Source organism: Heliangelus exortis, chromosome 4 (assembly GCF_036169615.1).
Source record: "Heliangelus exortis chromosome 4, bHelExo1.hap1, whole genome shotgun sequence".
NCBI classification, from domain to species: Eukaryota; Metazoa; Chordata; class Aves; order Apodiformes; family Trochilidae; genus Heliangelus; species Heliangelus exortis.
Window position 1 is genome coordinate 20602638 of NC_092425.1, and position 27276 is coordinate 20629913.

The window sequence follows — 27276 nt, forward strand, 5'->3', positions numbered from 1 at the left end:
GATGAGAACACTGCCCTTAATTTTAATTAATAACCCTTATAAATAATAAATATAAGTATATAAAATATATAAAAATATATTTTTAAAATAAATAATTAATAACCCTTAATTTTCAAAATGAGAGGTAGTATAAGTAATACAAGAAAAAAAAGTCCTAGATGAACCATGATGTTCTACTATAAACAACCAAAAGTTGGTCAGAGTACTGAAAGGAAGACAATTATTTTAAAAAATAGCAATACTCTTTTTAAGCAATGGGTAATTTTAAATATTCATTTTAATAAAATATTCTAGCAAATAGAAATACTGCAAATGCTCAGTACAAATCAAAGTAAAATACAAATACAAGTAAAATATTTAACATTTCATTATAAAATGTTAATATATACTATAAGAACACATAAACACAAGTTATTAATGTGTTGATGGAAAGGCATCTAACTGTAAATGACTTTTCTATACAACGTTATACAATTTCTATACAACATTGTGACTAATTCCTTCCCTGCCAGCTTAGCATAAAATTTTTGAAGTAAAAAAATCTTTTAAAGGAGCTTTTGCAAGGTAAATTTAAAAAAATATCGCTTCATTTTTTGATAGATCTTTATTAAGCATTTTTTAAAAGTTGCTGCTAGAAAATTGGATCCATATTAGTAACTAGTATAAAATGAAATCAGTAAAGCCGTGCTATTTTAGTCTAAAGTGTTTGAAATTCTCAATTAACTGGTATTATTTTTCTCTTAAAATGATTTTTTTTAATTTATTCTGAATGTTTAAGGGGGTGTGTTCTCTTTAGAGAGCTAGGGTGATGCCACAAGGGCTACTTGACAGGCCAAGATTAAGCTAAAGCACTTTAGTGGTACTGGTAGAGTGCAGAACCATCTTTTAATGCAGATCTTATCAGCTGACACCTAGGAGCAGTGCAGAGATACAGCCAAGCTCAGTTCAGGATAATGTCTCCTGCTGGGAAGGAAATGTCCTCTTTGGAAAGTGAGGTTTCTGAAGATACTGTCTGAACTAAATATTTCCTACTTTAAAATTGCAGGAATTTCACCCCAGTCCTTCTGTCTGGTTTCTGAAAAGGCACTTGATGATGAGTAATGGAATTTAAAATAAAAAGATATTTCTTTTCACACTGCAGTCTATCTGCTAGTCTCAGCACACTTGTATTTTAGTGAGTCAATGCCCACACATCTCCTGTGATCAATTAAAGTGTAAAACTGAAGAGGAAGTATTGCAAAACCATTGAGAGGAATATAAGGTGAACAAAGCTATGGAAAAAAACTTCCATGCTTAAGGAATGTAGATTTGGGTCTGATGTGTGTGAACTAGAGGGGTTGTATCAATGACACCGAGCTGGGTGGTGTGATTGAGGTGCTTGAGGGAAGGGATGCCATCCAGGGGAACCTTGACAGGCTTGAATGATGTGCCCATGCCAGCCTCATGAAGTTCAACAAGGCCAAGTGCAAGGTCCTACACATGGGTCAGGGCAAATCCGGTCACAAATACAGGTTGGGTGGAGAATGGATTGAGAACAAACCTAAGACTTGGGGCTTTTGGTGGACAAGAAGCTCAACATGATCCAGCAATGTGCATGTGCTGCCCAGAAAGCCAACCATATCCTGGGCTGCATCAAGAGAAGTGTGGCCAGCAGGCTGAGGGAGGTGATTCTCCCCTTATCCTCTGCCCTTGTAATATCACACCTGGAATACTGTCTCCAGTTCTAGAGCCCTCAACAAAAGAAGGACATGGAACTCCTAGAGCCCAGAGGAGGACCATGAAGATGATGAGAGGGCTGGAGCACCTCTATAATGCAATGTGATGCAATGCTCTCTCTCTCTCCATCTTCCTTGTGTATTCCATACTAGGCAGCCAAATTTTCTAGACTAGTCAGATGATTCTAGAACTTATATTTTGTACTTCAATAGATTTATTTCCAGTGTAGAATACTAAAAAGTCTTGAGCTCAGTATCATAGAACTGCCTGCAACAGCACTGGTAATGGTTTTATTCATCATTCTAGAGGCACACAGTAGGAAAGAGTAGGCAAAATCTATTAACTGTGGGAGGTAAAAATGCATAATAATTAACTACCTTTCTTTGAAGTAGGACTTACCTCTACAAAACCCAAGCATTTGATAATTATAGATAATATCCATGTATCTAAAAGCAAGATACTGAATTACAGTTACACAGGCAGCCTTGATTATTGTTGCTATTTTCTGGTTTTGATTGGTTGATAAACCAACCTGATTGCTCTTCGCATATCACTTCTCATTTTAATGTGTATATGTGTTGAAATAATCTGATATTTACACATGCAGATGTACCTCTCTAAGCTGAAGTAGTACTTGCATGTATAGAATTCATAGAAAAATGAGGAGTATTATCAGCATAGACATGGAACCTATTATCAAATTACCAAAGGAAGTGGTGTGTGAATTTGATTATTGCCAGTGTTGTTACTTATTTGTATTGCCTGGCTTTGACAAGCACTCAGACTGTGAGAGCTCTCAGACATGCTGCATTAGATGTAGCATAAATGGAAAAAGACTTTTCCTGCTTCCAGAGAACTTCACTATCTAAGCATAAAACGGAAGCAACAAGGCAGTGCAGCACGGGAGTACTGATCAGCACAATTACAAATACTGTCCAAGCTTTTTGAAGGTATCATGGGAAAGAAAATCTCTAAGAAGCAGTTAGAAAACAAGTGAGATAGCTAGCTTTGTGGTTTCTTACAGAGGATTTCTTCCAAGTGTGAGAGGAATCATAGAAAAAACGGCAGAGAGATACATTTCAAAGTTTAAGTGTTGGCAACAGTGACTGGCATCATATGCCAGGCTGACATGGGTGTTGAGCTCTTGACAGCAAGAAAGTGATGACTGGCAGCTTGGGAAAGGGCAATGGGAGAATCCTTAAAATAAAGACAAGTAGCTTGAGTTCAGGAGGAGAGACGAAGCTGCCAGAGGAAGAAAGTGCTATTGCCACCATCCCTGAAATGGCCCAAGTGGCAGGCTGTACAAATACAGGGTGTGCAGGAACACTTGAGAAGCTTATAAGCCACATAAAACTGAATCAATAGGTTTCTTTATCTATTCATTTTCTTTCTCTGATAGAATTCCTTATGTCAGGCATTACAATTTTGTTGGTTTGAGATTATTTTGAGAACTATTTGTTTTATAATGGAAAAATATAAGTGCAGAGCTCTAGTTTTGCCACCACATTAACTATAGATTTCTGTTGCTGCTTCTTTGTGATTTTCCACTTCTTTATGATTAGTGTAAAAACAGAAAAGCTGTATTTTTACAACACATACGTACAAAGGCTTTCACTAGTTTTCTTCAAATACTGAATGTTCCAGAAAGAGAAACCATAGATTCATGCTTCTGAAGGCTTCCAAAAAGATTTATGTTGTAAAAAGAAGCCACTGAGAACTATTTGCCTTTCCATTGTGCCTTGTTGCAACTGCTGTTTAATGGGGCAGGTTTTCCCTGAGTCAGCAAACATTAGTGCTGGCATTAGTGCTCAACTGGGATTTAAGTCTTCTAAGATTCCACCCTTCGGTCTGAATTCAGGGACTTGCTATGATATCATCTACACATCCTAACTATTCAGTGGTCATATGACAATTTTAGCTTTTTAAAAATTGTCATTATTCATCTTCCATTGAAAGCTTTGATGAATACATTTTCTGGATCTAGTCTTGATCTAGTGTAATTCAGGAAAAGTAATGTGGAATCAGGCATGCTGTGTGCAATTACACTGCCACGAAATCAGCAACACAAATGTTGCACTGCTATGATAGTAGCTGAGAATTGAAATAAAGATAATGAAAACAAAAGTGATTTTATTTTGATTTTTGTCCTCCAATCAAATTCATCTTTCTGTATTTAAGTTCCTGAAAAAAAAAGTAGAAAGAAATCAGGCGTGGAGAATCTGTGGGTTTTTCAACATCACCCTAAATAATATACACAATATTTAATAGACAACTGAAAGAAAACACAAACAGAAGGTTGAAAGCATGTGAAGGAAGGAACTATGGCAGTCCAAATTTATGGCAGTGCCAAAACTGTCTCCACTGTTGGTGGTTCTCCAATGTTGAGGTGAGATGTGTAAAAGAATTCCACTTAAGCTGCTACATTTCTGCATGCACATACAGAAATCACATTGTTCTGAATAACAGATGAACATCACAGAATCCAAATTTAGGTCACACTGACTGGAATCAGTTCTGTTCAGAACTATTTGAGGGCAAATTTATCTGATAGCTCTTTTTGTGTATAATTTTCACTTAAGACATTTGGCATTTTCTGTATTTAGTTTCCAGTGATTTAAGATATATTAAATTCAACTAATAGCAGTTACAGGGGGGGGAGTATATTTTGATGTGTTGTGAACTTTTTCAAGCCAGAAAAATAAAAACACCTGAACAGAAAAGAAAATGGAAATACAGGATGTGGATAATCTGTATATCCTGAAAGAGCATTAATGTTAATTAAAAAAAATGGAATTCTGGCCAAGCAAACTTGATACAAGGGCATCAATATTTGCATCTGTGGTAAAGTTTCCAATTGTTCTGTCAGTATATATGAATGCTTGTTCTCCTGTGTCACTTCTCTGGTTTTCCTAAATAGCAGTCTCTCTAGAGGGGGTTGGATTTCTGCATTGCAATCTCTTATAACTTTTTAAAAGGTAATGTGGATAGGTTATGATGCAGTTACATGCCTGCATATTAACAGAACTCCAGATTATAGTTGCTATAGTATAACTGATCTGGCACCAGATGGAAGGTTTTAAAAAAGATATTAATCTAATCAACTACCAAAGTTACCCTGCACTTTCATCTTCATACCTAATACCTGGACAGTTGTAGGTCTGACCTGCTCAACAGAATGGTTTGTAAGAAGTACCCTTGAAGTCTGGAGAAAAGGGGGCATACAGCTTGTGTCCCAGCTAACACTCTTCTGCCTGGGTTCCATCACCAGATTGTCCTGCTTTTCACAAGCAGAAAGAGGAGCCTTAGTCATTATCAGTATACAGGCCTCCACTTGTGATTGCACCAACATGCATGGCATAGTACCATACCAACATGGGAATCAGCATTTTTAGCTCACACTATTTCTTTCACACATTAAACCTAATTTGAATGCCTAGCAGTATAACCCATTTCAGCAACTTTAAAAAAAAATTAAATTATTCGCTAAGAAGCTACATTCTACTGCCATGGAAACACATGATAAACCCTACAAATAGGGTTCAAATAGAAAACAATATTTGGGAACACAGGTCTAAGACCAGGTGGCCTTATATAAATTGTTCCTCAGTTATAATACATTGTTTATATTTCTATAAGTGACATGTTCTGAGAATTTATAAGAGGCAGGGACTGTAAAAATCAGTTGTTTTCTCTGATCAGCTGATGTAGTCAGAAAAAGGACACAAGTTTTCAGATAAGAGATTCCTTCATCAGGTTCAAATGTTATAGGAAGGCATTCCCACTAAAAAAACAACAAAAAAATTTAAAAATTTTAAAAATCACTTGACAGGAAAAGTGAATATATAAAAAATATATATTTATATTTTGATTTTATAAAGGAACACTGGAACACCCAAAGCTTTTGTGAAATCAAGGGAAAGAAGAGCTGTATCTTGAGGCTGGAAAGACCCAAGAAATTTGTGGGCTAAACTGATATTTTTTCATAATATGAAGTTCCACAGTGACTGCATGTACACAGAGAGGTTGTAACCCCATGGTATATGTGTGATGTGCCTCTGTTAGGCTCACTAATCCAACTCTTCTGAGGCAACTCTTGTGATTCCAAACCTCAGAGCTACTTCAAAGGACTCCTGTTTCAAAAAGTATCAAAGACATGCTGGGGGAAATAAAAAAGTTTTATCCTCTGAATAGAAAAGTGTACCTGTCCAGTGGTCCTAAAGAAAAGTAAGTGGCAAACTATTGTATAGTGTAGGCAATATTTAGGCCAGAACAAGTACTTAGTTTAGCATTTGCAACCCTGTGACATACCAAGGCCTTTGTACTCTTAGAAAAAGAAAAGGAGATTTCCCTCTGCCAGATATAAATCAGCACTTGCTTCTGGTGGTGAACATCCACACTGACATTCAGAAAGCAAGAACACCTCTTATCAATGACCTAGAAAGCAAAAGGCTATAGCACAAAATCTTGATTCTCTCATATGAGTACTAAAAAAAAAAAAAAATTTAAAACTGTTCGGTTTAATTTTTCTGTGGAAGAAACATGAGATATGCATAAGCCCCTTGCAAGCAGAATACCATGAATAGTTTAACAATTTTCTGCAGAGTATGTGGAATAGTCCAAATACAATAGCTGTGGTAATGGCACTCATTTTGAGCAATCTGCCCACCTCCGTCGTGACTTTACTGTTTGTAGTGTATATCAATAAAGCAAATGAGCCACACACCATGCACTTTCCTTTCTGGAACACAAGGCACCAGCATGAGTTTTTAATGTATGTGCATGTTTGTTATAAACAACACATACATTAGTGGAGATATTTCGGGATCTTGTGGTGCAGCTTTTCCGGGCTAGGACAAAACAATTAGACTTAGAATTTCTATTTGTAGGAAAGACCATATCACCCAATGCTCCTGTAAATCTCTTCAGCTACTGTTTATTTTTAGGCTGCTACAATTATGCCATATATGATTTCATTATTGGGGTTAGCAGAACCATGGCTAATGGAATCAGTATCATGGCTACAGAGAGCTTTGTGAATTCTCCCTGCCAGTTTTCTGCATAACTACACTTATGTCACTCAAGCAGCACAGGGGTACTCTAACAATTAATTGTAAACCAGGGGGAAACTTTTAATGGACCTCTTCTTGAGATCTTGTGTTAAAAAAAGAAAAGTTCCCATGAGTGAAGTATAAGTTAGCTTTTCCAGGGGGGGAAAAGGAATGAATTACATTTCTCTTCTTGTCCTTTAAATGAATAGCATAGTTTGGGTGAAATTATCGGGCAATTGCATGCCTTTTATGCAGATAATGCTATTTGATGAAAGCGGTGTTTTGATCTGCTGAGGATAATACAGATCCAGGGTTGGATTCATTGGTGAGAGTAAAGCTGTCTTCTGTGATAACTTCATCTCAGCATGAGGTCAGACGGGGAAAACTGGGATGGGGGATTAAAAAATGACACAGTCGGAGCAGTATTCAGTTCCCTGCTGTGCTCCTGGCTGCACACTATAGCTTATGTTTCTGATCTGTTATGGTATTGTCTGCTTTTCTCTCCCAGAGCAGAAAGAGATTGCTTAAAACTTTTCTTTCTTCAGCTAGAGGGATTAGTTCAGTGCAGTTTTTTTAATTAAAGAAACTGTATCTTTTTCAATATAATTTAAGGCTGTACAAGAAGCCATCAAAATTCATAACTTAGCACTATTACCTGTAACAAAGCCTAGCCATTCATTTTGCATTCAGAGCAAGCAATCACTATTAAGAATTTTGAGGGTTAAAAATTGATAATTGGCCCTACAATTGAAAGAATCACATTTAATTGTTATCGTCCAAAAGTTTTCTGTTGAGGAATTTCAGACAGCTTTGCTGTTAGTTTATCTGGGCTTTCTCCATTATATCAGGAGAATGATTAAAAATTGTTCCCATATAAGGAAACAGACCTGAGCATATTTTCTCAAGAAAAAAAACCAAACCAAACCAAACCAAACCAAACCAAAACAAAAACAAAAACAAAAAAAAAAAAAACAAAAAAAAACCAAAAAAACAAAAAAAAAAACAAACCACCCTTAAATATGTAAATGACATCTATTGAAAATGTCTCTGCAATACCAGCAACTTTGTCTTTGGATCCACATTTATTTTGAGTCAACATATTTTCTAAAAATGTAACTAGTATATTTATTAGTAATAATGTGCAACTTTTTGACACATGGTCATGATACCTACCAATGGTCAGTGTGTATGCATGTCTGTAGATGTGTGTTGATGCATATATGTGTGTATGTGGTTGTATAATATATTCTCATATATATACACACACACTTATAATAATATAGACATACATACACACACACACATATATATTTTTCAGCTCAGAGTGTTGAACTTACAGCTCCATTTAAACGAGGTTAATAGCTAAAACCTTCAAATGTTTCAAATAAGGCCCATATGGTGATCACTTTACAAAGCATACAGGGTCTGTGCTTAGGTTGCAACATACACATTTCCAACTAAATTCCATGCCAGATCAATTAGAAACAGTTCTCCTGAGCAGACAGGAACAAACACAGATTGTTACCACTCTACTGCCTGAACTCTTGTCTTCCAGGAATGAAAGCAGTCATCTTGAATACAACATACTTTTCTACTAACAGCCTAAGAAATCTTTAAACCAGTTGTATTTTAATAAGATCTCTGTTTAGCCACATCAGACAGAGCAATTAACATCCATGTTATCAAAATAAAATAGAAATTAATTGTCACTCAGTAGAGCTTTTAGTTTGGGACGTATGTTTCCCAGATTGTATTTATTAGTGGTGTCTTCTACTAGCACAAGGGTGTGACAGGGTAGAAGGAGAAAGGAAAATAACAGACAACATAAAAGCACATTTGATTTCTTTTTTCCTTATTCTATGTGCTTAACTTTTCTTCAGATAGTCTTTGCTGTAGATTTCCTTGATTTGAACAGTTAATTGGTAGAATTTATCATAATTATTTTTTTTCATACATCTTCCAGCTAGAAGACTGTAACAGAGAAAAAGAAAAAAAAAAGAAAAAAAGAAAAAAAAAGTTAATTGTGAATATGAAGCTTATTTAAAACAAGACCTTTCTCCTCTTGTAAAAATCATAAATTCTGAATAAATGTATAAATGTGACTTTATTATGAAGACCTCTATATGCGCATATGGGGTCTGTATATTGACTTGTGAATTGCTGCAAATATTCTGCGTTCCTCCTGGTAATGGAAAATATGGATAGTTACCCCAATCTATCTATTTCCCAGTTTGCTGGGAAAGTGTTATACCAGCAAACAAATCCTAAATTTTCATGGCCTCATGTCCTAATTCACAATGGTGGCAATAACAGTGTTTTGTGATGGCTCCTATTTATGAACACTAGGTGATTAAAATGATTATGTGCTTGATTTTAAAGCTGTAAGTTCCTAATGCAGTATTAACACCATATGAAAGTCATTTTTGTATTCCAAGCCATAAGCAAACTCCTTCAGGTTCTTTCCTAAGAAGCCAGTGAAGAGGGTCAGCAGTTGTGTGCCGCTGAAGTGCAGCATTTTCACCAGAGGTCAGGTTCCCATATAGCTTTGTTTTATGCAGTGGAACACAAACTAATGTAGTGGAAAAGCATGACCCCCATTTAAAGGTTGATTTGTATGATAATCAGTACATTTAGTGGCTTCAAACTGAATGTGTGTAAGGCCCTATCTTGCTTTAATTAAGGTAATTAAGACATATTTCCCTCTGCAGACAGCTATTTAATTTTATGGCTTTGTCAATGATCAGATTAGAATATTTGTTTTACAATTTTACCACAATTCTATACTCCGGGAAAGTGGTTTTCTCGGTCTGTTTCTGGCAGCAGAGCACCCTGGCGTAAAGCTGGCGAGAGACGGCGGCAATGTTTACATTTTAGCTTCGTCCCCCAGTCCTCAGAAGTTTCTTCTTGGGCGCATCCCTTGGGGCTCCCCCCTGACGGCGGAGCGACGCAGCCCGGCCCCTTCTCCCCAAAGTTTCCCGTCCCCAAAGCGGAGGATGGGAGGGGTGGGTGGGGAATGGTGCGGTTTTCGCCGCAAAGCGTGGACAAGGGCCACTCGTCACCTTCTGACCCGCTGCAGGCACCTTCCCTCCCGCCGGGGTTTGCTCTCGGCACTGCGCTGCGAGCAGCGGGGGCTGCGCGGGGGCTGCGCCGGCTCAGCCGCCGCCCGGGCAGCCGGGGAGGGCAGTGAGGCAGCTCCGCCGCGACTCGCAAGCGAGCACCCGAGCAGCTCCTAAGCTCCTAACTCGGTCCCTTCCCGGGGTTCTCTTGCAGTGGAAGAGGAGCCGTGGAGCTCATCGTGCGGAAAACAAATGGGAATAGTTGCTACCATGTTAGTATCACCCAGGAAGATTGATGGAAGAGTCGAAAAGAGGTTGCTTCTTTGTGGTGTTTTGTTTTTTGTTTTGTTTTTGTTGGTTGGGGTTTTTGGGTTTTTTTTGTTTGTTTGTTTGTTTTGTTTTTTGTTTTGCTTTGGTTTTGTTTTTTTAATTTACTGGTATTGTGGTTCTGAAGTATCCTGATGCAGGGTAATGTTGCTAGTTGTTTCCATCACGTAGAGGCAGTCTCTACCTAGATGCACTAAACCGCATCTTGCCGCTTACCCCGGCAAGGAAACCGCTTATCCCGGAGGAAAATGAGTGATTAGAAATAATTTCTTCTTCATGAGCTGTAGATCAAGGACTTCGGACAACTGAGGGGTTTTGAGATCTGTTATTTTCAGACACGCGAGTATCCTAAAGATTGTGGAGTCCTGGGAGCAGAAAGTGCTGCTAATCCTGGCGAAGCCCGAGTTGCCTTTCAAGTACGGAAGGACACAATTAGAGCAGTTTAAGAAGTTTGGAAAAAACGTGATAGTGTCTTGAATTTGTCTCATCTTTTGGTATTGCTGGTAGATTAGTGCAGGAGCCGGCATGTCTTGTATCAGAGGACATCGTGCTCTGTGCTTTCACTAATACCTACTGTCCAAAAAAACTTACTCATAGTAAAATTAAACAAAACCACCAAAGCAAAACAAAAAACATAACCCAAACAAACAAAAACCAAACCAAACCAAACCAACAACACAAAAAACCCCAAACCAAAACAGCAGTCTCTTTGTAAATCGATAAGGAATGCATCTCCTTTTGTTCTTTCTCTACTAAAATAGGAAGATCACTGGCAATCCGAAAGAGTAAGGAAGGGCTGGACTGTGATTTTAGAGAGATTAGTCACATGTAATAGTTGTCATAAGAAAGATACTTTCCTACAAAGCTACAACACAAATGTGATTGCACACTTTTCAAATTAGTTTAAATTCTGAAGGCTGAAATTTAATTAAACTTCAGTAAGCTTGGTAATGCTGCTTCAGTTAAGTTAAGGGCACCAAGATAGCTTACTCTGAACTACAAATGTGTATTAATAAGTAGTTGACGTTTTTTGTTTATCTGGTTGGCTTCATGCAAGGAAGAAATGACATGAACTTCCTCTTTATTAGGAGCAGCATCTTAACTCACTGTATTAGGAGGTGGTAAAAGGTCAGGTTAGTACTAGATGAATGGAATTCGCTAAGGTAATGCAAATGGCTGAAGTAGTAGTGAAAAAATATACCACTTTGTATGTTTGCATTTGCAAAATATAATTTTTAATTTTTTGTTAGAAGACTGTAAGCCAAAAAGAAGTAAACCATATATAAAGGCATGACTCTACAAGATTTGCTTTTAGTTTAGCAGAAATGCTATTTTGAATACTGAGCAACAACAATTACAGCATTTGGTGTAAGTTCAAGGTTAGATTATTCATGTTTGCCTAGCTATATATGTTTTGTAACAAGTAATTTTATGCAATTCACATTTCACACTTCGAGTCATTTCTTATAAGGACCAAAGCCTTTGCAGGGTATTTTATTGAAAGACAAGGTCATGATGACTCCAGTTCTACCTATATAGTCTGAGCACTTGCTTGCACAGAACTCTTTTTGAAGAGGTCTTGTACCTTTTAAAATTAAATCCCACCACTTCAGGGTCATCCCCCCAAATCAGTGCAGATTATTTATATCCGTTCCATTGGTTTAGTTTTGGTATCTTCAAAAGAACTTTTTCAAGCCTCTATTTAGTAGTAGTTACTTATTAATCTCTCCTTGGGATGAAAACAAAGTATACCCGTTATAAAATACTGGTGTTATTTTCTTTAGGCTCGATATTATTAATTTTACTTTGTCTGTCCAGTCCAAAGTGCTTGAGGCATTTGTGGTTTTCTGTTACACTTGCTGCACGACGGAGCTTTGTGATACTGGCGATGCGTGTGTGTGTGTACGTGTGAGCTCAGTGTCCGCTGTGCTTCCCAAACGCTGATCTCAGCACTGTCGAATCAGTTTGAATACCCAGGTACCTCGTCCTCTCAGGTCGAGCCCAGCACAGCAGAAATGCTATGGAAAACACACTCGCATGGGAGATAAAACTGCAGGACGGACCATGGATACACCCCAGCAATGCTCGTCCGTAACCTCTGCAGTAACGTTTCTGTGATCTGTGACGGTATTCCCCGTCACTTCGGGTCAGAGGAATATAGGGATTGTCCTTGGAGCGTTTGAGATGACATAGGAGCATCTTTCATTACACAGTCGGGGATATGACAGATAAATTTAAGTTTGGGAAATCAAAGTACTGCAGCGGGTAACCAGCTAAACGTTCAAAGCTGCTCATTTATCTAACTTCCCCGAGTGTTTCGCATCTCGTGTGTGAAACGCCTTTGAGTTTAAAAGGAAAGGATAAAGGACTGAAGAAGAGAGAGGTCCTAGACAGAGAGACAGGTAACATCTCAGCGTGTGAAAAGTTACATCTCCTACTTTGAGTCGAGAGGATGCTGAGAAGCCAGGGAGAAAAATAAGCAGAAGCGCCTTTGTACACGAGGGAGGAACGGCTTTAAAAGCAGATGTTTAAACTGTAATCAGGTCACACAGCACCAGCTCCCTCCTCGCTCCGAAAATCGTCGGGGTGCCCAAGAGAGGCCGGGCGGGCGTAAGCTGTGGGTACCCACGCGAGGGGCGGGCTGCCGGGCCGGGGAGCCCCACTAGCACCCAGGGAGGCTACCGGGGCGCGGGGCTGCCGGGCGGTCCCTCCGTCTCCGCCGCCGCTGGCGTGCCTGCGGTGAGCCGAGCCGCTGTGCGTGCCCCGGCTGCCGGCAGCGGGCGGGGGGCTGGGGCGGGCTGGCCGCGGCGCCGGCTCTGTTGGCGCGGCGCTGCAGGGAGTCGCGGATTATTTCCCCAAATTCTTCCCCTCCCCTAATAAAACTAAATAGGTCCCCGCGCAAAAACAAAATACGACGGGCGGCAGCTTTCTGCCTCCGCTGGGGAGAATGCGTAATAAAGCCGTGTAAGTTCATTAGTGTTTGCAATCAGGAGCACGCAGACACCTTCATCAGGGCAGAAAGCTGCGAAGAGCCATTCATCAGCCTGAAGTGCTGCTCGCGAATGACCCCTAAATCACCGCCGCCGTCCTGGAGGCACTGATTGGGCACAGCGTGGGAGCCCCGCCGCGGCACCCCACGCCAACAGCCGCCGGCGGGGAGGGGGAGGAGGCAGGAGAAAAGCCCGTCCCGGGGCGGCGGGTCCCTCGGCCGGGTCCCCTCGTTACAGCGCAAGAAGGTGCTGGTGTTGATGGTGCCGCTACTGGTGCCGGCAGCAGCTCCTCCCCGCGCTCCTCCCCCGCCCGGCACGTTGCTGTACGCGCACCTTTGCCCTTCCCTCCCGCAAGAAGAGGGGCCAAACTCCCTGCCCGCCCCGGCGGGGAAGGAGGCGGGGAAAGTGAACTCCGCGGGGCGCGTAAACCCCCGCGGCGGGGGGCGCGGGCAGCAACTCGTAGCCCTTCCCCCGCCCGGCCCCCGGCCCTCCCTCCACTCCCTCCCGCCCTCCGCTCCCGCCCGCCCGGCCTGACAAAGTGCCGGCGTGCGCCCGCTTTCCCCCGCGCTGCTGCCGGGGCGCGGAGGCAGCAAGGCTCGCAGCGCGCCCGCGTAAGTGGGGCGCTCCGCTTAACGCGCCTGTGGGGGCGGCTGGCCGGCCGCGGGGAGCCGCGGCCGCTGCCTCTCCTCGGCCGAGGGCGGGCGGGCGGGCGAGCGGGCCAGCGGCCGGTGCGCGGAAGACGGCGGAACGTTTCCGCAGCTCGCCCTTCTTTTCCCCGCACCGTGACACCGCCGGCAGCGGGACCTTCGCCGGGAGACGGGGGGGAGCCGCGGGGCGCCCCGGGACACGCGGCTGCATCCAGAGCTTGGCCCCAGGTAGGGCTGCGCGGGTGCGGGGGAGCTCGAAGGAAGGGGCAGGGAGGGGAGTAGGCATAACTTCATCTGGAAACTCCGCGCTACGGAAAATTGAGCGGGAGGTGGCAGGGCTGAGGCTGTCAGTAGCGCTGCGCCATCTCGGCAGCAAATGGGTTGCGCCCCAGTTCCCCCTCCAGCCGAATGCCCCCCTCTCTCCCCCCCCTCCTTCCTTTTCCTAGCGCGGGATGGGGCGGGGGGAGACGCGGTACCGCTCGCTCTGGAGCTTAGCGCCGGCATCCCCTCGCCCGCGGTGTGTGCTCGCTCCCGAGCCTGTGCGCGCTCTCGGGCTCACAGGGCGGCCGTAGGACTTGTCAGTGCCGCCGTTTCGGTTCTTTCCCAAGTCGGCTCCCATCACTGTGGGAAGATAGTGGAAGTGTCCCTACTTCTCGTCTGGTGAGCGTAGCGGCAAGGGCGGGGGTGCGAGAGCTGATCCTCCTAAGTTTGTGGTGGGTTTTGAACTTGGTTGGTGTTGTCTCGGGTCTGTGAGCGCGGGGCTTTCCCTCCCTCTGCGTCGTCCTCCGGCAAAGTGTTTGTCAAACGGGTGCAGGCGGTGACAGACTCTCCCGGGTGGTCTGCTACTCTGGAAGTACTACCAGGGCTCTGCCTGCCCTCCCGTTAAAGAAAGGGGGTCTGTGAGGAAAACCATGAAGGATAGCATCTTTAATGGGTTATTCAATAAATTGTAGTGAAAATGGTGTTACTGTGCAGCGAAAACACATGGCGTCCAAAAGAAACTATGTCAGTGTGGTTTGGGGAGAGGAAGGGGTGGTCTGCCTAGTGAAATTAGAAACATTTCTGGTATCTGATGGGGTTTGTTTCTTTATATCGAGGTAGGAAGCAATTCCATTGTTCTGTGGACTTAAAAGTTTTATGTTGTGAAGCAGGTTTGAAGCAAAACAATGTAACAAGTTTTATGTAGACAAAAAGGAATCTTGATTTGCTCACACACTGTAAAAGTTTTAATAGGAGCTATTTCTGTAAGATACTGGGTAGTTCTGGGTTCATCTAAATTTTTAGATTTAAAATTCTTTTTTATACCAAAACTTCAGCAGTTTTACTTTTTGTAATTTATATGTCGTTTATGTTAAGCCTTCTTAGTTGGATGCATGTTTGGGCTTATTTAACTAAATTTTATAGATACTTCTAAATGGAAAGTATTTTGCATCATTTCATTTGAAAAGTTGCAGTAATATTCTGGGGGTGCTTACATTCTGAAATTCAGTCTAGTAAAGCCCATATTGAAGTGTAGATGTTGATTGTCCATGGTCAGGTATTTTACAGAAGAGTTAATTGTAAAACACTTGAATACACTCTCTTGAAAATACAGCTTCTCCTCTAAAATAATCCAAGTACTACTCAAAATTAATATATTCACATCTAGGACATTGATTTAATATTGTATATTAGGAAAGATTTTCACAAAGTGTACTTTGATGTAGTGTAAAAATAGTTAGGAAGAATGGGCCCAATATGGGTGTGAATATGTGTGAAAAATATATCATTTAATTTTGGGGAAAAAATAGAGAAAAGCAGTAGTATTTTACAGTTCTTACTAAGAACTTGGTTTAATTTCTATGGTCTGGTATAGTAGGGGATAAATAAAAAACGGAATAGTACTGAAGTATTAGGTGCATGCATCAGATTAAAAAGTGACATGAGTTTACATGAGTGAACACTTAGATAAAAGAAATTGTTTGGTAGAAGAAATACTTGACCATGCTAAGAAGATTCTTTTGCTTAATGTTTGCTGGAGGAAAAAAAAATCAGAGAAGCATTCATAATTGGGTTAGCAAGTTAAGACTGGTGCTTCAGTCAGATCTTTTTGATCCAGGAGGAAAAGGGAAAAAAAAGAAAAAAAAGATTTAGTAATAGAAACTGGACTTTAAAGCTACAAATCAATCTACAGTAGCTGCTGTTTGATACAACCACCGTAAAATACCAGGGAGTGGAATAATCATCAGTGTAAAAGTATGTTTTTATCATCTCCCAGTCTCAGCAATTAACAGATTTGTAGGCTCGGCTCAGTAAGATACCAAGTACCTTTACCTCCAGTTGAAATCAGTGAGCCTTATGCACACTGATGCCATGTAGGTTGATGCAAAAACTCCCACTGTTTTGCATCAGTTTTGGTTAAACCCAGCAAAAACCGAGAGTTCAGCAACTTGGAGGATCAAGTGCTGTTTGTGAAGGAGCAATGTGTTATATGGACTTGTAAAAAAAAAAAAAAAAAAAAAATTGCCAGACTTATGCTAAGGCTTCAGGTCAGAAGTACTTTATAATGATACTGCATTTACAGAATACAATGTTTCTGTTACAGAAAACTCCTCTCTCTGCCACTGTACAAAAGAAAACCGAAAATTCTAAAAAGGGAATCTTAATATTTTTCAAAGCTTTACACATCTATATTGGACTTGTTTTAAAATATAGGGACAGATTTGAACTGTGGTACCACACATTAGAGACTGTTAATATTTACAAATTAATATATTTTTATTATTTATTACCTTTTAAGAATAACTTTACAGTATAATCTGTTCTATTAAATTAATACATTTAAACTGCTTAAGTTTACTGTTTGAGCAAGTGTAGCAATAACAGGACTCTACCTCCTGCAAATTTGTGCAGCATCAACTGCACAAAAAATTATCAGAAATAATTTTAGTGTGTCATAATAAAGACTTTGGTTTGATTAAATAAAGTTTTATTCCCAGGCTAATTGGCTAAATAAGGTCTTTCAGAATTCTTGCATGCAATTTTTTTTTTCATATGCTGAAGAGCTGCTTTACCTTTATAATAGTGTAGTATTTTTTGCAAAGAATTTTGACTTATGTGAAAATGTATCAGAAACACAAAGTTGCAGTAGGTGTCCACAGTGGCAGTTGAGTTATTAAAATGAAACCAAATGCAAAACATTTAATTTTCGGAGCTTTAAGGAGTACCATTGTAAAAAATGTGCTGCTTTAACAACCTTCCCTTTTCTTAGTTCTAAAACTGATTAATTGTTGTGTCTAATAAAACCTGATTTATTTCATACTTTTTTCATACCAAGCATTACCATTATGAAGCTCTCCTTATAATTGAGATTAATGTTTCTGAGCAAAGAAATGGTTTGGAGGGCTGCATTCATTTTGAGTGCTGTTCTAATCAATTTTAGATACAGCATTTCACAATGTATCAGTCTGCATCCAAACCTGCCTTATTATGTGGAATTAACTTGTTAGTGATTGATAGCAAGCCGGCTCCATCTCCAGAGGTGATTTGTTTCATAACAAGTGTTAAGGCTTCCAAGAGTTTGAGCACAGGGTCAGGCGACTCAGGCTGCCCTTTCTGTGGCATGACTGAAGCTTGACTGAGTATTTAGGAAAAAATTGTGTGCTTTCATGGAAAAAAACCAAAAACAAAACCACAAACCACCAAATTACCAAAGCAAACCAAACCAAACAACAAAAAAACCCCAACCCCGAAACAAAACCTTACACCTATATTGAATGGTGTTCCTTGATCTACAGTAATGATCTTTGCATACAGTCTGGGGTGACAGGTAGAATGCACTGATAGTGTCTTTGTGCACCATTCCATACTATAAGAATGCATGTCTGCTAGATTCTTTTGAAGAATAGCTTTAGTGTTTAAAATCAAAACTCAGTTCTAGTTTCAGATAACAACGTTTAAGTCTACTGCATATTGTCTGCATAGGTAATGAAAGGCGTGCTAATTCTTTTCTCTTTTAAAAGCAGTGAGGACAGTGCTTGTTTCGGTATTGACTGGAATATTTGCATATTCCCTCTGCACCTTCTGGTCTCAGTTTTACCACCATTTCACTCTTAACCAATAGTATATTGTCACTCCACTTCTGAGTATGATGAGTAAATATTTAAAGTCCAGGAAAAAATGATTTTTTTAATAGCGAAAAGTAAGTGGAAAAGGCCAAAATTTATTATTTAAAAAGAAACCTGAAGACAGCAAACACAGTTCTAAAAAGCATTATATGTATGCATCTATTACCAGAATTATTTCAATCAAAATTGTAGGAATTTTTATCTTTCTAGCAAGACATGTTGATTGCATTCAGTACGATTTTAAGTTTTTATATTGAACTAATTACAGGAGTCTTTAAGTGTGCATATAAATATTCTATAGAAAGTTGCAGCTGAACCAATGCATAAAGTATTTCTGGTATTTTGCAGATCAGAAGCTTATAAAATTACTAACTGTTGACAAATATCAGACTTTAAGTGCTCCATGCCACTTAGTTCAGTCTTTTGCTGTGAAACATTGTCAGTACAAGTTCATTTTAATACTGTATCTGAAATAGCTACTACTGAAATAATATGAAGGGAATACTCTTAAATATATTATAAAACAGAGAGTACAACACAAATGGTATCTCTGATCACTTTTTTTAAGTGGAGGTTTGTCTGCATGCATACTTTCATCCTACATTATGCTTACTTTTATTGTGAGATACTTCTTACACAAAGGTGATGCTTGAACAACACAAGAGAGAGAAGTAGTTCAAGCCTGGAACTGTTTTGTGCTGATGCACACCGTGTGTCTTGCAAAGGGGTGGGTGTGCTTTTCTAATTTCGACTGAAATCCAACATATAAGTTCCAGCTTAGCTGACCTAATTATTTTAAATTTTGCAACTTGTGTCTGTGTAACAGATTGACGTTGTTGATTCTTGATGTGTAGGTTTGTGTTTGCAGAAAGGTTAATTGTAAAACATAAGTGCTTAGAAATACAGAAAGCAAAGCAGTAAACTAGAAATTGGAAAGGGCTGTACCAAATTCAACACTGATTAATGTACCATGCAAATCCAATGAAATCAGAAAATTGCCTGGATTGCTATGTGCTACTGAATTTGGAGTCTGTACTATCGGTGTTAAAATCTGTTCACGTATTAAATATATGCATTATTAAATATATGCATTATAGGTTATAGTAGTAACTTAGTTTAATTTTACAGTAAGCTTTCAGGGATGCAAATGCAACTGTCATTATTAAAAAACACCAGTTTTCAACAGGACAAAAGACAGGTTACATTATTTTTGTTGACTCTCTGGTTTTAATTTTTTTTAACATGCTACTAATAATTTTTTTTAAATTAGAAAAGATCTTAACATGTATTAACTATGGGTTATAAAAATATAGTAATAGAGTCTCTGTTTCTCCCCCCACCCCCCAGCAGAACACAGGAATGCTTGAAGAAATTTTTAGTGCAAACCAGCTTTGCCAGCTTCAGCTGGCAATTTATTTTTAAAAGGATGGAGAATATATTTTCTAATGACAGTCTAAAATCCATATTCTATAAATCTTTTAAATTCGAGATGTGATCTTTACATCTGTATTTTTGCAACTGAATTGCAGAAGTGTAAAATAGTAGTATACAAAAATCCTGAGATATTACAATTTCAGTTTTTCCTGTGACAGCATAGAAAAAATGTTTAGAAAAACGTACAGTAAAAGCTCTGTTGGTATGGAACTTGGAACATGTTTTATTGAAATCGGCAGTGTTGTTGATTTTATTTCCCAACATTGTGTTGAATTTCTAACAGTATCTTTTGACAGTGGTTAAACCAACATACAAAAGAATTAATGTGTCTTATTTCCCTATTTGAGTCTTGACAATTTTTAGTGTCTTAAGAAAGCTTGTCAGTGGTAAAATTGGTAAAATGCAGATTTAAAATATTTTTCTTGGCAGGGATTGTAATAGAAATTGTAGGTTAGAATTTGTACAGGAGAAAAATGTAATCAGCACATGATTTACCATAATACAATAATAGTTTCCTAAATCATAGAAGCCCTTGATACGCTTTGTCTGGGTCATGGAGTGGGTGACTGTGTAGTGGTTGAAGAAATCATCATTGCTAATAAGTGTTACTTTAGATTAGCAAATGAAAGACTGCATCGTCCTTCAAAGGCCTCATCCATTCTCATTATAATTCTTTGAACGTTTGTCTGACCTTTTAAAGAAATCATACTGAAACTTTTTGCTTAGAGTGCTGCATAAATAAACTGACCAGCACTTCTCTCAAGAAGTTTGTGACAGCAGCGATAATACATCTTTTAACACAAAATTATCAACTGCTACTTGGCATGGCAAATTGTTAATTTATTTTAAAATTTCTTTTCCTAACGATGTACTGCTTATGAGACTGATAAGTGCTAAGCAGCTTAAAAAAGTAAATAGTATCACAGTTGTCTAACTAAAATATAAAACCAAATTGGATTGCTAATATTTTTCCTCTCGGCTATGTTACTGCCTATACGTTCAGAGAGCCTGGGTAGGTGGAGTAGTTTTGTTTTTCTGAATGAGAGCATGAAGGTTGAAGCTTGGACATGCCCAGCCGGAAGCAAACCAGCGTAGCTCTCCTCACCTCAGAGCAGAAATTGTCATTTACCTTGCAGATGACATAGAATAGGGCTTATACTCATGAAATGTGTTCAAATCAGATTTCACTTTAGCTCTCATTTTTTTGTTAACAGTTTACATCTTCCCTGTTACAAAACACATTGCTAATTTGAGTAGTCTGAAAAGTACCATGGCTCAGACACTACTTTCTATTCAAATAAAAAACCCCTCGTTCTGTTCATGAATTTGGCAAAGCAGAAAATAATTCTGTTATGAAATGCATTTTTCATATAAAAAATGTAAACTACTTGATGTCTCCCTACTCTGCCTAAGAAATAGTCTCGATTTCAGTGTCGAAAGGTTGAGTAGCATTGTCCAAACCTACACAACTGGAACTGAGGAAAGATTTGATACTTCAACGAATCAGCTGGTTGAAATTTTGTTTACAAGTTGTGGGCATGTGTGTATAGTTTTAACACAAAGGCAAAGTCATTGCAAGTTTTAGCATTCAGGCAGCAGTTACTAGACTGATGTGTTCATCTTAGATCCAATTTCAGAAGGTAGAAATGTTAAATTTTTAGGGTAATGGTGGAACTTTAGAAATACTGGCTCTCCACAAATGGTTGTGAAGACCAAATAAAAACTCAGTTGGAAGTGCTGGGCAATTTTAGATTGTGTTTGGTGAAGTCAGACTGATAGGTGTATCAAATTTGATTTCAAATTTGATTTTTCTTAGCCATAACTAGTTAGAAAATTATGACTTTGGGCAACAGAGAGCTCTTTAGCATTATAGCTTCTCATTTTTGTTTTGGGCCTGTTTTGAGAGATGACTTTGTGAGTGGTATCATACAGATGGTAGAAAGCACTCCCTTTTTTGTACCTTGCTTTGCTTCTTGCAGTGGTATTAAACATCATTTTTAATTGTCTAATATTTAAGTAATAATTTGAGTTTGCATATAAATAATTGGCAGATGAATGAAAATCTTCCCTGGCAGCTATTAAAAATACGTGTGTGTACGTGTGTGTACGTCTGTGTACGTCTGTGTGTGTCTGTGTGTGAATGCCTGTGCATGGACCACTCAATACAGTTTGACTTAGTAAGCACTACAGTAAAAAAATTACAGGAGAATTATTTTTTTTTCCCCTGGTTTCTCCAGACAATTGCAGTAGTGTGTGATTTCAGCAGAGGCCAGTAGGTTGAGAAGTGTTGATAAACCCCCAAAACACTTAGGGTGTGAGGCTCATGGTGACATCTCAGTGAATGCTGCAAGTGGGAGTGCTTGTCACCTTTCAGAACTTTTCCCAGTTATTTGTGTATTATTAGGCAATGAAACAAGACCCACCTTGTAATGAAATATTCATGTTGGTGGCCTGTTTCCATCTTTCACGTATTCTTGCTGTCAATAGGAGGTAGCAATCTATCTAAATGTATGATACCACAGAAATAGATGTATGAATGGCTCTGCTCTACTTAAGTGATCAGAAAAGCAAGGGTTTTATTTTCTCTCTTGAGTGAGTAATATCTTAGAGTGAAAATAGAATATCTCTTACTTAGCATGAAATAATTTTATTACGTTTAGGAATGTTTTAAGTGGCCTAAAAGTGCACAGCGGCTTATATTATTCTTTTGATAATTTTATGTTAATTGTGGAATGATACAGGCTTAATGATACAAAATGTTAACACTTCTAATGAAATGTTTAAGAATAGTGCAGCCATTAAATTCAGTAAACTGAGTATGCGGACCTCATAAATAAATGCTGGGTTATAATACAAAACACACCATGACCAAATTAATTAGTATGTTTAATCTACTGAATTCCAGCTAGGCTGAATACAATATGGACGTGTATTTAATTTCCAGATTTAATATTAGCTGCATAAGTCAAGTCTCACTTACTCGGTGCATAAATAGTAATAGAAATTTAGTGTCTTTTTTTTTTTTTTTTTTTTTTTTTTTTTTTCCTAAACAGAGTGGTTTACTTTGTTAGATATTTTAAACACTGTTATTTAAAAAGGGATGTGACTGGTAATGTTCCCCTACTCTTCCCATAATATATCGTTACCAGGTGGTAGAATTCCTGAGGTTCAAAATAAAAAATTAATATGGTAAAAATGGAGACGCTCATTCAAATTCATACAACAATCTAGGGCAGAAATATTTTGCATTTGCTTATTTGATGCAAACTTTTGTGTTGGTTGCTTCCCTGTGATCATTATTGTATGAGATTGTATTTATCCAGGGGAAGTTAAAATGCCAGTAGAATCATCTTGATTTTTCATTTGAAAGTCTTATTTTTCAAAGAAAGCAGAAAATAAAAGACTATTGAGACTATTGTATTTAAATTCTTTTACCTGTGAGTACCTCAGTCTTTCTTCTTAAATTGCAAGTGTTACGTTTTTTATCACATGAGCTACGGGGCATACAGATTTTCTTGAACTCGGCTTCTGAATTTTTAAGTGTGAGTTTAGGACAGAAACAGGAAATTGGGTGGTTTTGATGTGTTTGTTGTGGAGTCTAGTCCTGCAAATCTCTAATCAATTCAATTTGTAGTTCCAGGGACTTTGATGAGATTGTGTAGTGAACAGGCATTGTGGCTGTCATCAGTGGAATATAGGCTTAGGCTCATTGCTTTCAGGGGTTAGTCTGTTTAAGATGAGGAGAGTTTGAGAGTAATAAGCATGGGGTTATTTGTTTTTTTTGTCCTTGATATGGAGTTACACACCCCACTCATAACCCTTGATACACATCTATCTACCTTTGTGCTATGGTTTTTCAGTAAATACAGAAATTACATGATGAAAGATTCAATTTTTTATGTAGAGACCATAAAGCACTGAGCATTCTGATTGCATTTTGTTCCTTAGTCAGACCTTATTAAATATATTTAAGGTAATTTCCACCGCTTCACTTTCACCATGACAAAAAAGCAAATCCAATGACTGTTTCTTTGTTGGAACACACAAAAGGGCACACTTGTCCCAAAGGGGGCTTGATGAGGCTATGCCTATAGTGTTGAACTAAACATGGCACTACAACTTTCCCCTGTCCAGGGACACAATCATCCACACAGCTTACCTCTTGGAGGTTCCTTGCAATGTTTTGATCTCGTTCACTTCATGTTCCCCCAAACATTTCTTGGGCATGGCTCTGCGGTTAAGACTGGGGACATGTTCTTGGGACTGTTCCCAGTAAAGGCTTTGCTTCCAGCTTCCCGATTTAGAGGTGATGCTGGATGAGTGGGGTTTTGGACGAGATGATCTCTAGAAATTCTTTCCAACTTAAATTAGTCTGCAATTCCCCACCTGCTGGCTGCAATCCTTCTTGAGGATGCTGAATCTAGCAGTTGGCCATCACATCTGGGTTCACTGTTGCCAGTGCTAATTCCATTGACAACATTTGCAAGAACAGTTTTGTTTAATGAGCTCAGAATTAAAATCACAGTATTCCTGTTTTAACCAGTTTTAATTAACCTATGTGACTGCTTTAACCTGTTCTAGGGGTAAGTTTTTATCCACCCTGCTTGTATAACATAGTTCCTGTAACTCACCAAGAGGAACTGTGGGAGTAGAAAAGCACAATGAGGACCCTCTGTGGTTGAAACTTCAAGGCATTTCTTGAACAGAGCTATTTTATTGTTTGGAAGTTAGCTCTTTTAATACGTTAATCACAGCCCCTCCTCCCCCTTGTATTACAAAGGGTTTTTTCAGCACTTATGTCAAACTCTAGATTCATTGTTAGTGCAGTAAGTTGTCCTGCACTAGAAACTTGGTAAAATGAATTCAAATGTTAAGAAAAAGCTAACTTAATTTTAGTCTACACACCTACAAACTATTACACAATGCTAACCTGGCAGAATTTAAGCCTACTGGTTTAGATTAAGTGCACAATAGATACCATTACTGTGTCTGGGCAACATCATGCGTGGAACCCAGACAAACAGCTTTTTGTTGAGGTTTTTATTATAATGAGACTGGAGTGAAGATTATACTAGGTGACTTAATATGAGAATCCCAAATCTGTGGGGTTTGATTTTTTTTTTTCTGTAGTCAATACTTTCATATGGTTTGTTACAGAATGGACATGAGTAACAAGATAAAATTCTGTTTTTTGTTTTTTTTTTTTTTACACTAATGAAATAAATAATAATAAAAGCTTTTTTGAATATGAAGAGACATGTAGCACATAATGGCTAAACTGAAGCTACATCACCAGATATCACACTGAAGTAAAAAACACTTAGGAAATCTATAGATTAGTCTTCAAAGCATTTACTTAACATAGAGTTGAACAGCAGTTAGGTACCTGAAGTGGGAAAGGTGTGGGCTGTAGTCCACTGAGCACAAGCAGTTAGCTGAGACCTAAAGGCAGGTGCCTTATGAAGCACTTTTTTCTCCAGTGCTTCAGTTTCATGCCCACTCAATGGAGGAAAATAAATGAAACAGCCTACAAGGGATCTTGTCTGCCTGAGGTTAGGCACCCAAACGGGCTGTCTTTGTGAAGGTCTTTCAGGCGTGTCATGACCTTCTCTCCACTGCTTTGAAAGTTGGACACTTCCTGCAGTAGTGCTGCTGTGTGAGGTGCCTACAGCGTAGGCTCAGTTTAGTGATCTAAGCTAAACAGACTGGGTTTCTTACATACTGCATCAACAGCTATGGGAGCACTGCAAAAATAGTGTGGATGTTAAGGATTTCTTTAACTGCAACTAAAATACTTATTTTACTTTTTATTTTAGGTTATTTTTTATTTTCGGTTTTGCTTTATTTTCTTAACATTATAGTTAAAATTACATTAGAAGTATTTCCCATCATCAATTTGTTGGGTGAATAAGACCTTGTCTACCTTAACATACATGAACTGTTCATTAGAAATTAATGTTGCTGCAAATATGTAGGAGTTTTCATATGTATTTTTTAAGCTCTGGCTTTCATTGATATTGTTTCAGGGGAAAAAAAAGTTTATACATTATTTCATTATAAACAGATTAACTGATAAGCACTGTATCTACTGCTGCTTTGACTTTTGGCTAGATGCAACTAAATTTTAAATTAGAAAATGTGCAAATATTGGTCTACATGTATTTAAATATTAAAACTCTTCTAGCTCATCAATATTTTCAAAAATGCAAGTAGGCAATGGCTGTATCCTGTTTTATACTCATAACATTGCCAGCATATTTAGTTTAATTCCAGATCAGAAATACTGGGGATTCGGAAACTTGGTCTCAATATTTGTTCTTCTTTTACTGTGCCATTCACATGACTGTTTCATTGAGCCCTGTTCTATTTCTCCCTCATGGCTGAAAAGGACTGTTAGATACCAAATTCTACTTCCAGAAGATGCGTTATATGATTTTTGTGTGGCAGGGACAGGAACTGCTTGTTCTCTTTTGTTTACTCCATGGTGGTTCATAACTGTCTTAAAAAATAGCAAGGCTTTGGTTTGATTAACATTTTAAGCTTTCATAAGCTTCCTTTTAGAAGAAAACATAGCCATCCTGCACCCTTTACTGCCTGTCCTTTGCTGGGTTACCTTCTTCCTTCTAAAAATTCAGCTGTTTGCTTAAAATCAGAGCAGTGCTACAGTTTTAAAATAACCATTCAGAAAATTTTTTTTTTTTTTTTTTTTTTTTTTTTTTTTTTTTTAGTTTTTTTTAGGTTTTTTTTTTTTTTTTAGTTTTATTTCTTTTTTGCCAGATTGGTAGCCTGGTCACTGACCCAGCTGAGCAAGCAGCCACAGGGCAGTGGCAGGTGCAGGGCAATCCATAAGGATTTGCAATCCATCAGGAAGATAGGAGTGCCCTTTCAGCTTGTTATTTTTAAAAAGGGAGTAGTACACCACCTACATATTCCTGGCTTATAGCACTAGAAACGCCTACAGGAGTAAAGGAGTTCCTAGGAATGGGTTTGCAACTTAACGTTTTTCCTCTTTGTGAACTGCTTTGTTTTGTACACACTGTCACAGCAGCAAACTTTGACGACTAGGCTAACCTAAGAGAAACCATAAATAAGAGAGGAAGTTGAAATACAAGACTGTTTTTTCCCCCCCGCCCCTCTCCAGTAACTGTATGTGTGCATGCATTCAGTAGGGCCACATGGTTTGGTTTTTTTCATATATACTGTTTTATAAATGGAAAAACACTACTGAGATTCCCTTGCTTTGTAGTCTAATCATGGTCAGTCGTTCATTCTCCAGGAGTTCCACCAGCAGCAGAAGAGATGTTGCAGACATCAACACTTGTTTATAGAGTTCATAAGAGAGCTGATTTTTCTAGGCCATTCATTTCTGTATTCATGGTTTATTTTTAAAAAGGGATATTGTCAGTATCGTGTCAATGCTATCAGTGTTCGTATTGTGGATCTTGGAATTTTTCAAGGAAAGAGTAATCTGGTATTGTCTGAGAAATAAACCTGAAAGAGATGAGCTTCAGGGTCGAAAGGAGGAGATACAGCTATTTATGTAGCTTTTCCCTCTGCCCACCCATTTCTCCTTCCAGACATGGATATATAAAGAGATCATAGGGGTTTTCACACTTTCACCCTACCCCTTAGTACCAGCTGATGTGACAGCAGGTAATTCAGCATCCAGTGATGGACTTACGGTTGTGCCTTGTGCAGCCTTGCTGTTTTGAGGTGGCTCAGTTCAATTCCTAGTTTTTTTTCTGAAGAAGGTCATCGTCACTTAGCTATAGGTTGTGATGCTGATGCTTTTATTTTTCCTGTTATTGTTCTGCTTCCCATGAAGAACTTAAAGATTCATTGACTCAGAAGATTCTGAGCAGAGAAAAGGGGTTGTGTCATTGCAGCCTGGTGCTTAGGGCATGCATCTGCAAAGGGGAAAACTTACAGCTTCCTTTAATCTGCCAGAAGTG

The 27276-nt window shown here is 38.9% G+C and overlaps 1 protein-coding gene across 11 annotated transcripts in view; it reads left to right on the plus strand.

Moving 5' to 3' along the window:
• Positions 1-13505: 13505 nt before the first annotated feature.
• TENM3 (teneurin transmembrane protein 3) overlaps positions 13506-27276 on the plus strand; it is a 403572-nt gene continuing 389801 nt past the window's right edge. For all 11 annotated transcript variants that reach the window (XM_071743228.1, XM_071743230.1, XM_071743231.1 and 8 more), the window contains exon 1: positions 13506-14012. The gene's annotated coding sequence lies outside the window, so the exon portion shown is untranslated. The remainder of the gene's footprint in view (positions 14013-27276) is intronic.